The sequence below is a fragment of the Lucilia sericata genome, unplaced genomic scaffold, assembly GCF_015586225.1.
Source record: "Lucilia sericata isolate MDLA Ls3-8-SP2 unplaced genomic scaffold, ASM1558622v1 Contig000245F_arrow, whole genome shotgun sequence".
NCBI lineage: Eukaryota > Metazoa > Arthropoda > Insecta > Diptera > Calliphoridae > Lucilia > Lucilia sericata.
Window position 1 is genome coordinate 290918 of NW_023994271.1, and position 14333 is coordinate 305250.

Sequence of the window (14333 nt, forward strand, 5' to 3'; positions counted from 1 at the left end):
GAAAAATGTAAAATTGTTTAAATAATTGGATTTTTTTGGTTTCTTCAAAGATTGTGCCATTCTAATTAACTTTTCTTAACATTTCGTCCAAATCTTATCATCTAGAGAAATTTATCTATCCAACGACTTATAAAACATTTATATCAAAGGACAAACAATAAATTTCCCAATCCATTTATTAAAAAAATCATGCATTTTTTATTGTTTTGTCTTTGTTTTGCATGCAGAAGTGATGTAAACAAAAATATTTACACAAAAAAACGAGTAAGATAAGAATTATTTTGTCGTTTTTGCAACATATTTGTGAAAAGCAAATGCCTATAACTTTGTTATTGGTCGAAATTTAAAGAATCTATAATTTTAATGGCACAATTTTTGAAGTATTTACAAAAAGTCCTATTATTTACCCAATTATACACTTTTCAATCAATACCCGGCACGGGTTCCGGTTGTCCAATTAGGCTAAAATTTTACAGTTAGTTTAAGGCACTAATGAACAAGACCCATCTGAGCAAAATCAATATTTTTAGGACAGCTCTAATGTACATACATATGTATTACATTAAAGGTGTCCCAAAAAATTTAGATATTCTTTTGGTGGGTATAAGACCCACCGTTCGTCAATGTCTAAAACTGACTGGTGTTACATTTTTATCCAATGGGATAAAACAAACTTGTTCCGGGGATCGATGGAAAGTTAAAATTGGGTATATAATAGGACGTTTTTGGATTTAAAAAATAATGCAATTAAAATTATACGTATATTTTTATCATTTAAAATAAATATTATATTCTAGACATAATCCAAGGAAAATCTATTTTTTTGGACACCTTTAATATACATTCAAAGAATTTTAAAATGCAATAAATTCAAATTAAATACATACAAAATAAAAAGAAAAGTGAAAATAACTTGAGCATATTACCAGAGACGCGCCATTCGTAGGATAAATTTCTACAAAATCACTTTCATAAAAAGCAGCTGTGACTGCTAAACGGCAATATAAACAACAAATTACTACAAACAACAATAATGAAATCAAAAAAATTCTAATGACGTCTAGATGAGATGACTATGACTATGGTTGGGCTCGACGAATGGCTATTGCAGGATATAAAAATTCAATCAAATAATACAGGCCAACGAAATGAAGGTTTGTAAAAACTTTTGAAACCAATTCCACAATTTTGATGTATTTTTAGGGGCTGAAACAAAATCTGATATCTATTCTTTTCTATCACCCTCCATTTTTACTAAGTTTCATTTAAATCGATTGAAAACAAAGTAATATTTCACTATGGTTTTAAGAAAATTTTCCAATATTGCATAGCTTGTGTTTGATCTTTACAGTTTATGAGTACAAACTATTCGATTTTACTAAAACTTCAGATGTATGTTTTCTATTATCATATACTATATATGTACATTACATACACTAAATTTTAATAAATTACATTTAATTTTTAAATAAGAGTGAGTTTTAAGAAAGTGTTTAGATATTTATTAGTATCCATAAAACGTATTTTTAAAATTTCATTCCATTGGCATTAGAAATTATTAATGTATATGTATGTCTATTCAAATATGATAAACGCATCTTATTTACATTTGATTGGTCTGATAATGAAATATTTTTTAAACTGAACAAAACTGATTGACATTGAGTGGAATAAGATGAGAAACACAAAAATAAAGAATAAACCCCAACCAATATAAAAACAGTTTCACCACCACTACTAATTATTACTATCACTACCACCAAAATATGCTACCAGCATGTGTTTGTTGGCGTATACTACTTATGCATCTTTTTATATACGTATTTTGTTTTTGGGCCATATTAGAAATTCAGATTTTTTATCGCACCGAATTATTTAAGCTTAAATGGTTTATACAACAGACATACTTACATTATTTGATGTGGGAAAAAGTTTTTTTTTTCTATGGTAATATATTGAGTAGAAGTGGAGTGTTTAGATTTGGCTTTTGTTTGTGTGAATTGTGTATCATTCCCAGTCTGCCACTTCGCTAAGTAAGGTGAACTTAATTTTATTTAAGAGAAATTAAAAAGCTTTTTGCCTCTTAAGTTAAATTAAGATTTTGTTTAACACTTTAAGGAAAAACAAAAATGTAATAGCTTTTTGTTAGAATAAGGGATGTACTAAATGTTATTAAAAAGCTACGCATTTTTTTTGTCTTCAAAATAGTTTTAAGGAAAATGTTAATAAGTACTTTATTAGAAAGCTTAAAAGCTTTAAAAACAGCATTAAGGGAACAAAATTATCAAACACGATTTGCCAATGACATAAAATTTAACAGTATCTATTGAGCTTAAATGTTAAAATACGACGCTTTAAAATAGGAAACGTTCAAATATGTACATTAGAGAAGCGGATATTGTTTGGATGGAATTTATTTTGTTCATTAGTGTTTAAAACGGATTACGGGAATTCGTGCCGGAAATCGGTTGAAAAGTGTAAAATTGGGTAAATAATAGGACTTTTTTTGATTTCTTCAAATTTTGGACCATTACAATGATCTTTTTATAACATTTCGACAAAATCATATATTTTAGAGAAAATTATCGAGGTAAAAAACATTTATATCAAAGGACAAACAACATACATAATCTCACAAGCCATATTTAAAAAAATTAAGAATTTTCCGCATAGCTTGGTCTTTGTTTTTCATGCAGAAGTGACTAACAACCTTACAAACCTTAAAAAGAATTAAGCATTTTCTGCATTGTGTGGTCTTTGTTTGGATGCAGAAGTGATGTAAACAAAAATATTTACAAAAATATTTACACAAACAAAAAACGAGTAAAATATGAATTGTCCCCCTTATTATGGAAGTCGTTGTCGACAGTAAAATTAGCAATTTTATTATATAGTAATTTTCGATAATTATTTTACGTCAAGAAATGTGTTTTAGTACGAGTTTAAACCAAGATTGAGTCGACACAACCAGATTTTCGATTTCAGAAAAAATATCATTAAAAATATCAGTATTATTTTTTTGGAGATGCTGTTAAAATAATGACCCTTTTTTGACTGGAGATTAAACCGAGTAGCGTTATCCAATTTGAACAAAAAATTCTTTTAAAAATTTAAAAAAAAAATAATATTTATTTTTATTGGTACGTCAGAACCTCAAAATTATTGGAGAGAACTTTAATAATTCAGAATTTTTTAACCAATTTGAAGTTATTCTATTTTTTTTTTTGAAAGACAATTTTTTAGGCGCTGCGAAAAATGACTCCAAAGTCATAAACGAAAAATAGCCCAGTTTTGGGGCAACATTGCATTATGAAATAAAGGCCCAATTTTAAATGAAAATTAACCCCTACATAAGTGAAAAATTGCCTCACAGATAAAATGAACAGTGACCCCAATTTTAGGGCAGTTTTTCATAATGAAATATAAACCCATACATGCAAATTAAATTTCACCCCAAATTTTTGTATGCGTTTTTTGGGGCAATTTTTTTTTTCAAAAATTTATTTTTTTCTTTAATTTTAAAAAGAAAAAAGTGGCCCAATGTAAAATAAACAAATTCGGGTCTCTTTTTATTATACGATTTTGGGTTCCTATTTCATTTCTTCCAAAATGAGAAATAGCCCCAAATGAAAAATGTAACAAAAAATGTCGTGTTATATTTCGTTTTTGGGGCCATTTTTCGCAGCGGCAATTTTGTATACATCACGATTTTGGTATAAAAAGTGCAAAAATTAATATGTAATACCAATTTTTAGTATCGTTCTGTCCATAATTCCATAAGATGTATCAATAATTATATTGCACGAATCAAAAATGTAAAAATTAATCAAAACAAATGCAACTTGTTGAGTGTTTAATAATATTTGTTTTTGTATGTATACATTGTATAAACATACATACCTCTGCGTACAATTATTATGCGTACGCATTTCATTTGACATTTGATTTATTACTATTTTACCAATCAATGAATGAGTGAAGGCAACCAGCCATCATAAAGAAACGACAACGACGGGCTAAACGAATGCAGGCATCATGCATGAATGCTGTTGACTAGTGTTTTTGGTTGTTAGTAGAATGCCATTCATCATAGAAAATGTTGCATTGACTCGTTCATCATTGTCGTTAAACACAGACATGACGATTTGAAAAGGTACTCAATATAAAATGACCAATACTGGTTGGCAAAATTATGATAGCGCGTTATTTTACGCATTTTATAATTCGTTTTTTTTTTCCTTTTTCAAACCAAAATGTTTTATGACATTTACACTTTGTTTATATGTTGTTGTAACAGCAACAATCTGCACAATTTATATCTTCTACGAAGTTACTCTTAAAATTTGGTTTAAAGGAAGACACAATATGTATTTTTAGATACAATATTATGTTATATTGAAGAATATTATTTTACACCGAATCGGCAATTACTACGCATTGCTGTTTATATCCTTATTAGGGGATATTGTATGACATTTTCGAAAAACCGGTTTCCAAATAATTCTCATAGTTGATATGAATTTGAAAAAACCTGCTGGTATTTTAAAAATTTGAACTTGTAATAAAAAACGTATTTTTTATTGCCTGATAAAACGATCGATCACCATAGTCCCTATTGGTTGCCAAAACTCTACTTTCCAATGACTGATAATAACAAGAACACTAAGGTTAATGATTATTTGCAGATTTTAATAAAAACTTTTAAGACTTCCCCATCTAAATGCATTATCGTTACTTGTAGTGTTTTTTAGTCAAAGTGCGTATCTATGTGAAATTAACCATCATGCTGCATTGCGTGTATCAAATTGCTTAATGCAATAACTTCTATTTTTGGTTGCCAACCAAAATCTTATGTTAACTGATTTGTTTTGGTTACATGTCTCTCATTTTTATACCCTTCACCTTCGTGAGAAGGGTATATATAGTAAGTTTGTCATGCCGTTTGTAATTTCCACAATATAATTTCCCAACCCTATAAAGTATATATATTCTGGAGTCGAATGAGCCATGTCCGTCTGTTTATTGAAATAAATTTTCTGAAGACCCCAAATATCCTCGGAATCTAGACATGCATTAAAGAAGTTTCCTATTTAAATGCAGCAAAATCCGTCCATAAATAACGGAGATAAAAACAATAATCCGAGACAACCTCTGAAAATTTCATCAAAAAAATATTTTTTTCATGCTTAAAACAGCATAGCTTATTGGAAAAAACGGATTGGATGTCCGTTGGTTTCATTGCTTTGCGTATTTTGTGTTTTTCTGCGTTTTGTTTAGTTTTTTTTTTTTTTTTTTTGGTTTGCTAAAGTAATGGTAGAGTCGAATTGAAACTACATACATATAAAATTAATGTATTTTAAACACACTATGGTGAAGGGTATATAAGATTTGGCAAAGGCGAATATAGACTTCTTACTTGTTTTCTTTTGCCTCCAACTTTTTTAACAAACTAAAACTTCAACACTATGTATAATTTGTTATGAACTCGAACAGGTTTAATTTTTTTGTATTTCATTTCATTAATTTTTTTCACTTTTTGTTGGTATGCTTTGGTCCAAACACTCGTGACCTGGTAAAGAGTTTTCCGCTTATTTAAACGCATTCATTCGGAACAAGTTTCAAATTTGGAATCAGAATTTGGCTGCGTTTGCGTGACATAATCTTGTTTGCATTGTCATGTTATTGTGTGTTGGGGTTATTGGAGGGAGTCTTGTGTGTGTATTTAAGGGGTTAATATATGCGTTGATAAATAAATCATGCTTGCATGCTGTGTGTTGTTCACGGAGACTGGTCTCAATTGCCAATTATAATATGGTCAAAAGAAGCCAACAATTTAGAAAAAATGCACACTTAATTTCAGGTGTGTTTTTTCCATTTTTTAACCAAACGAAATAACGTGGAGACTGGAGAGGTGGGATTTAAATATTATTATGATCAATGTTAAGAAAAACAAATAACTTTAAGTGGTTTTTATTAGTATGAATTGTAATAAACTTGTAATTTTGTATGTAATTTACACAGTTTATGTGACGACCATAAAACAATGTTTTGGCGGCAGTTGCTCCGTTATCAATTGAGTGATGTTGAAACAAAGGCAACAGTGTATAAACACCTTTTCTAAATAATTGAAAAAACCTGTATGTCTGAGAGCACTTTTTTTTTAATATTTTGCTAATCAGTACAACAATTAAATAGATAAATATTTCAAGCAAGTTTGATTCAAATCCGCATAGAGGTTTTGCAGACAAATCTGATCTTAAATTACGATAACATGAACGAATTGTAAACAAAGCAAATTGTATTTATGTATATTTTTTCAGTTTATTTAGATTTTTGGTTTTAAAAATTAATTATTTTTTAAAAATACAAAAATTTAAAAAAATCCTTTTGGTTTTTGAATTTTACTTTTGTAACAACTTTTAAAAAATCTAAAGCTTTAGTGAGAAATGTAATTTCTTAAACTAAGGCGAAACAAAGGCATCAATCTGCAGATTTTAACACTCGATATTTATTGGCTAAAAACGAATTTGGTTTCGGAGTTTTAAGCATTACTAGCATTTAGAAAATGTAATCAGATGTCATCATTAACTCAAAATTTGAGATTGCTGCCTTTATTTCTACACCACTCAATTGTAATTTATATTCTGCACTTTCAAAAGTGATAAAACGTCGCATTTTCCTCAAAATCCTCAGAAATCCTGGAATTTTAGCAATATTCTCAATTAAATTAATCATTAGACTAATAAATCTTTTAATTTGGTTACAACGTTATTTTAAATTAATGTAAAATACTATTTCATTTATCGATTGCAAATCGTATGATTCATTGAAAAAAATACTATATCTAAGTAAATCAAATTAATTGACGAGAGGAGTGGTCCGGTCAAAACGGAGTCCCTTCGACTCTACTGTTCGCGAGCAGTGAATTACAACGTTAACTAACCAACCAAATTAAATTAATTATGTTGTTTTTATTAAGAACACTATTTTTCCTACATATGGGCAACAATGAGTCCAACATACACATTATTTACTGTTTCGCGTTTATGATTTTATGTCTGCAAAAAATCTACATCGAAAAACTTTATTGAATATGGAGCTTAATCAAAGCTGGGAAAGAATGAATTCTATTTCTAATTATTTTCATTCAAAGCTGGGAAAAAATTAGTTGGAGTTATTTGGAATAAAATCCCTTATATTTTTAAATTGGCTTAAAATATTGGAATGTACCATTAAAATGTTTAATTCGGCTTAACATTTTCTAATTAATTCGGCTTAAAATTTTCGAAAATCATTCTCTGAAGTTTTTCTGAAAACTTAAATTCTTGGCTGCTAATTCCTAAGAAAATTCATTCATTATATGAATGAATTGCAGTGAACGATTTAATTCCTTCTATTACAAATTGATTGAAAGAAAAATAGTTTTATTGTTGAAATCATTGTTATAATTCAAATGTTTCCACTGACATTCAATTAACCCTTCTTCAACTAATTACACAGCATAGATTAGATGAGATCAAGAATGAAAAGCTATTGGTTAATAATTTTCAGATATGAATATAACAGTGGGAATAAAGGCCTTTTTACATTATACCACAAGTAATATGAACTGTCAAAATTTTGTGTAGAAGAGAACGGATGCAATAAAGCCATCACATATGGGAGAGAATACGAATGATAAATTTGGCAGTCATACGGCTCTCTTTATTTTTTGAAATGATTCAAAAAACATGAAAGTTTCATTAGATCATGTATGTATTTTTATGAAAACACATACAAAAAAATTAAACAGCTGTTTCCATTTTACTTTGTTATAGTGTTATACCAATAGTAAAAACGCAAAAAATATAAATCATGTGACTTTTTTTCTCTTTTTTTAAATACGAATGGAATTCATTTGATAAAGTCGTACATAAAGTCTCATGGTGTAAAGCCCTGATAAGAATGATAAACTGAAGATTACGTCACCCCGCGCACATAATAATGACGTCATAAAACCTGTGTACCTATTGGTTGATAATTTTCAGCTGTAAATAAACAGCGGGACAATTTATTATTCTTGTAAATAAATTTATGAATAGTAACCGATTTTTTCACAAATTTATTTACTAATTGAAGCATGGATGCGGATAAGGGCGTAAAGACCTCTTTGCCCAAATCGCGGTTTTTGACATTATAGTGTTCAACTGATCTGTAAGTGGATCAGATCTATTCCTGAAAAAATAAATTGAAAAATCCAAATTTTTCGAAAAAATATTTAGCTTAAAAAGTACATCATCTAACGGTAAATCATGTGCAAGGCGTAATCTTTAGTTTATCATTCTTGGGTGAGCCATTATCGACTGATTTAGGGATAGGTAATTTGAATATTAGGAATATAAATAAATTTATAATAAAGGATTTTTTAGTAATTTACATACATTGTTGGATTTCCGAAGGTTTTTAGTTGCAAGTTTTCCTTCTCCATGCTTCTAATTCGCGAATGCTCCTTAACTTAAAATAACTTTAAACATATTATAGGTGTAAGGTATTATAACCATTTCTCTATAAAATAAATTTTAAGAACCATCTGATTTATTGCAATAAATAAATAAATAAGTAAAAATATAATAAAATAAATTTATCAATTAATTCTTTCAAACCTTCGACTGTTGTTGATACAAAAAAACTTAATAACCAAAGCAATTGTAGGACAAATTCAAAATATTATTTTCAAACCAGACAGACAGAAAAATAAAATAAAATTAAAAATTATTCCGACTAAATTTACAAAACAAATGATTTTCGTTAAAAATTTTGCCACATTTTTCACCTCTAATCATTGACAATTATCGGTCTTTAGCAAAGAATGACAACAACTGCAAACGCCATTCGCTCTGTTTGCTAAATGCACAATTTGGGGGCTCAATAAAGATTGATATAAATGGATGAAGTTTGGTTAAAAGAGTCTGTTGCATAGAAACACGTGTGTATATAAGTTTGTGTATGTTTGAAATTGAAATTTTGTGATAAATCTCAGCTTGAACGCTTGAACAAACTTTGTTTACTATTCAATACTCTTTTAGCAGTCAAAGTGTGTAAAAGCGAAGAAAAAAATATTTTCGGCAAGTAACAAATAAAAGTGTCTAATACAGAAAAGCTTTCTAATAAAAATAATCATAAAAAGTAAAGTTTTGCATAATAATTAAATTAAATTCTCTTGAAGTTTAAGGTGAGTTGTTAAAATTTTCAAAATTTCATTTAAATATGCACTTTTTGTGGTTTTTGCCCAAAAAAAAGTTCACGATTTGTTTGAGTTTAAATGTGTTTTACTTTTCAATTTCTCATTTAAGTTTAAATATTTTAAGGATACCTAATTGATTTCAAAAAAGTAAAAAAATCGTGATCAATGGGTTGGTAAAGGCATTAACTCATACAAATTGATATTTGCCAATACTAATATTGCATAATATGTAAACACAAATGTAACATTTTCAAAAACAAAAAAGCAAATCTATTTTTTTGAAAAAAAAAACAGGCCAAGAAGTTTTGAACCCAGTGACCACAGTATGCCTTTCAAAAGGTTTTAGATATGATAAATCAGAATTTGTCTATCGCATCCAAGAGATGTTGCACATTATTATATAGATTCATAAAAAATACTTAACAATTATATGCCTTAAGTTTAACGAAATCCCATTAGCAACATATTCGAAATTTTATCTAAATCTGGCTTCAAACTAAAGATCTATTCTCTATTATATGGGGAATTTCGTGTCAAGTGGCCCAACTTTAAAATCCGATGAAATTTGCACCAAGGTTAGTACTATGGGATAGTAGGCCAGACACAAATTTTCAGCTCTATCGGTCAAGAGCTGCCGGAGTCAGAGGGGGTCAAAGTTGGACATTTTGGTCATACAGGGATTTATTCAAATGAGTGTAACTTTCCACCTATTGGTCCTAGCAAAAATTGTCCGAAGGTTCAGATAGCTAGCTATTTCTTCATTCTTTCCAATCTTTTCTAATCTTTTAAACATTTTTTAACGTAAATAAATGATTTTCGGCATAGTGATTTCTTACATATTGAAGAAGAAATGTGCAAAAAATTTTATTAATGCGCCCACAGGTAATTGAAATCGTTTACAGTTTTTCTGTGTATAATTATACATGAAATCTATATTTGATTATTATTTACTAAAACTTCGTTGTTTTTAATTTTATTTAAGAAATTTTCAAAGTGGGATTCATCTATCTGCTGTTAAACTACTAAATACAGTATAAACTCAAAATTGACATAAAAAATTATACAAAAATCATCTTTTTATATTAAAAAAACTTTTAAAAATTAATGCATAAAAAAACATTTTAATAAATATTACGTTATGTCCCCTTTGCAATACCATGAATCGTTTCTGTTATGTTTTCTAGTACCTGTGTATGTATATTACTTTAATATACTAAAATAAAAATAAATTAAAATAGGTAAACGAAATAAAAATTAATTGTTTTCAAATGGTCCTCAGTTCATTACCAGCGACTGAAAATCTTGATCTCAGAGTAATTTGTGAAAAATAAAATATCTTCGATTTTTTTGAAATGGGTCTCAAAAATTCTGCAATTTTGAGAACTGAGGACCTTTAAAAAAATCTTATTTTTCCCGTATTAGGTTCATCGTTATGGTGGTATCCCTCAAAAAAATGGTCAACGGGACATCCTAACATACATGTTTATAGATGTATGTTTTTCATTACTAACCTGATGTTTGTTTTAATTTTGTTGTACATTTAACTGTTGTTGTTTTTTATTTTTACTTTCACTTTCGAAACATCCACAAATAACAACAGCTGTTGTGTTTGCAATTCTACTTTTGTTTCTCTGGTTAAATGAATATGTATTCAGTACGTATTTGCTATTCCCGGGAAAATTCAGTTTTTAACCTGTTGACTATTTTTAAAATTGTTGTTTTATGCAGCAGTTGTTTGGGATTTTCGTTTTGCAGTTACGCCTAAAAGTAAACAATACAATACAAGATTCACATAATTTAACTGTGAATTTAACAATAAGAGAGAAAATGCTGTTTGTTGTACACAGAAAATTCGTTAAGCTGCGCAGAGATAATTCGTTTTTTTATATTTGCTGCATGAAGTTTAGTCGCCCTAGTAGTACAGCTAAAAGCTGCCCATAAGAAATACCCGTATTTGTGTGTCGTGCGCAACCAAGTCTGTTATGCCGCAGCAGTTTGAATTTGCAAAGCAAATTCGTGAACGAACAGTGTTGCCAGAAAAATTTTGACTTTATAGGTATAAAAAATGTAGGGATGTAACGAATGCTCGCTTTCGCAAATGCGAATTATTCGCTTCCTTTTTTACATTCGCAAAATCTTAGTGAATGTTTTAGAGAATACTATTTCTAAGAAAACTAAAGAAAAATTAAACTAAATGAAAATTAAAATTCCCTGACCTGTATTTGTTTTTAAGTTGTGTATTATGAAGTAAATTTTTTTAGAACTCAATTTTTCATCAAAATATATTATATAATTTCATAATTTTAAATTTTCTTTGCAAATTAACTTCGCTTATTTGGCATTCGCAACAATATTAAAAATATATATTGGAAATTCTTCGAAATTGGAAGGAATAATATTTTTAAAGGTCATAATCATAATCTTTCAACTTAAAAAATTAAAACATTTTTTTTTTAATTTCAAGAGATCCTCCATGTTTATATCCTCGACATTTTAATAACAATATTTAAGTGTGTGGTAAAGAATGCATTTTGGAGAAAAATATATTGAAAATTCTCAAGGACATAAAAAGATAAAATTTTCAAAAGACATTATTATTTACACTTTTTCGTCTTGAAAACAAAATATAATTTTGATTTCCGTAGATTGTCCTCCTTCATTTGATACCCATATTGACGAAAACTATTTGATAGAAGTATTATAATAAATTTGTATATCCTTAAAATTTCAAGGTCCTTTAAAAAGAGAAAAGATCAGAAAATGAAAAACTGCAGTTTTACTTTAAAAGACTACTAGTATCATGTGTATATGGTCTCGTTTAAGTCCAATAAATACTGTTGCACGGTGTTATATAAAACAATTCTTGCCCAAAGATATCTTTAAAATGTATTATTTAATTTTTATAATTCCTATACTAAAATTTGTCTATAATGCCAGCGACAACATATACAAAAATCTGAGTGAGACCATGGGGATCTTTAGAAAATCAACTTCAGTTTAAAATTGTTGATGAACAAAAATAATTAAAAATTTCGAATAAAAAATAAATTGTTCGTCGAAAATTAATTAAAAATTTGTTTAATTTGTATGAAAATGCTGTTGATTAGTTAGTTCACTTAAATATTCTTGAAATCCCCTAATGATCCCATTCCTTATATGCATATCATTTGTTATGGTAGTTTACAATGGCGTATAGAGAAATGGATAAATTGGATTTTTTACCATTAATAGTTAAGTGTTTTTGCAGATAGGGCCTTTTGTTTTTTGTCAATAAAATCGCAAATTTTGGCTCGAGGAGTCCAATTTTGTTTGTGAACATTTGTTTTGATGCATTATATTAGAATCAACAATAAAATCGATTTTTAATTTTTGGTTAGTTAGGGCCGTTAGCGTTTCAGGTAACAATGTGTAAGGTACGAACCCTGTTTGAAATATTTAAAACGACCCTTAATAAAAAAACTAAATTAAAATGAAAATAATTATTAATAATTATAAAAAAAATATAAAAATACACCCAAATAGCGCAAAAATTATAAAAAATCGCCAAATTTTACGAAAACCCCCAAAATTTTTCTCCACGAATATCTGTCAAAATAAAATTATATCTGGCGACACTGCTGTTGCAGAAAAAGCTTAATAGATAAGATCTTACAGTTATAACTAGTGTTGCCATTCTCGAAATCTTTTTATTTTGGGGGAAAAAATATAAAATATTTAAATATATGTATAAAAATGACAGCAGTATTTTTAAAAGCATTTTTTCACACAAGCGCAAAATGTTTATATCAACACATACGCCATTTAAGATGTTTAATTTTAAATAAATTACATGAATGAATTATGATATCAGAATGAAAATACATATCGGTCCAAATAAATTTTAAAATATATATACATATATTTAATATAATTTACATTATTCTTAAGATAGGCTGGGAGCATAAGTAAGTAAAAAGGCAGAAGTACATACATAAGTTGTTTGTTGTACTTTTCACGAGAACGTTTTAAAGTTTTAAAATCCAGGACAAAACTATAGTAAAATAAATTTAAAAATTTCGATATTTTCAAAAGATTTGAACTGATATTTATAAAAAATTGACACAATATAGATTTGATTTCGGAGATTTCGAAAATGCGAAAACATGATTTTGCATATCTTGAGATATGTACTTTTTCATTTTTGAGACAGATATGTTTAATATAAATTAAAAACAAAATTAAAATTAATAATAATTGTAATATTTTTTATTCATCTTTTTTAGGTATGTATCAATATTCCATTAAAATTGGGTGAGTAAAAACAATTTAAATTTTTTTAAGAAATCTTATACATGTATATACTGTATATTATCTAATATAATATTAAAGTAAATAAATAAAAAACAAAAGGGAAATTATGTAGGTATTTAAGTCATATTTAGAATACATATTCCTATCAAAAAGCTTTCTGTTAAGGATCTGTTAACAGTTAACCACTCAAAATAGCTCTCATTTAATGATAATTTTACGAAAGCTTGCGCGACAAGTGAGCAAATGCAGAGAATGAGTAAAAATAAAAATCGAACAAATAGCGGGAAAATATTTATTTAGTATTTTGGTTTTTTATTTTCATCTGATAACAAATCAGATACCAAAAAATCAAATGAGTATTAAGAATATGCAAATACAATCTATGTACTTGTAGACAAACAAAAATTAAGAAAATTGAAACAAAATTGAAACTATTCGTTTGTTTTTTATTTTTATTTTGACAAAAATGTGTTTGAATTTACCAAAACATCTTCATCTTTATGTGTATATGGTACGTTTTGGCAAATATTAATAATAAATTTATTCCAAGAAAAATAGAAAACCACCTCCACAATTTAATGTCAAAAAAGAAAACAAAAATAAGTGAAAACAAAAAACAAAATTATTTTAATTTATTTTCCTAATGGAGGTGGCTAATTGTTTATATTATACTGTAAAATATTAAGATTGATGTAGATTTGCATTAAGGGTAAATAATTGTAATAACAATTGAGTAAATTACATTATTTTATTGGTTATACATTAACCTAAGATCTTCATGCTTTCAATTATTGATTTCTGTACAATTTAAAACTTTTAA